This window comes from Penaeus monodon, chromosome 28, assembly GCF_015228065.2.
Source record: "Penaeus monodon isolate SGIC_2016 chromosome 28, NSTDA_Pmon_1, whole genome shotgun sequence".
NCBI classification, from domain to species: Eukaryota; Metazoa; Arthropoda; class Malacostraca; order Decapoda; family Penaeidae; genus Penaeus; species Penaeus monodon.
The window spans coordinates 10,462,614-10,462,844 of NC_051413.1; positions in this window are offsets into that span (position 1 = coordinate 10,462,614).

Below are 231 nucleotides of genomic sequence, written 5' to 3' on the forward strand. Positions count from 1 at the left end.
AACGTATTAACTGTATTTTCCTTTCACTCCTTACAATATGATGATTATTCAGCCCAGGTATTTACATTACATCCTTAACACAAGATTTAGCTACGACAAATGAAGGTCACATGTAATAAAACTCATACACAGCTTGCAAAGTCATCATTTACCACAGCTGTTGCAAACTTGCAACATTAACCTCAAGTCGCTCATAACTTTTCGTGCGATATTAATTCAGAAGAATTATGT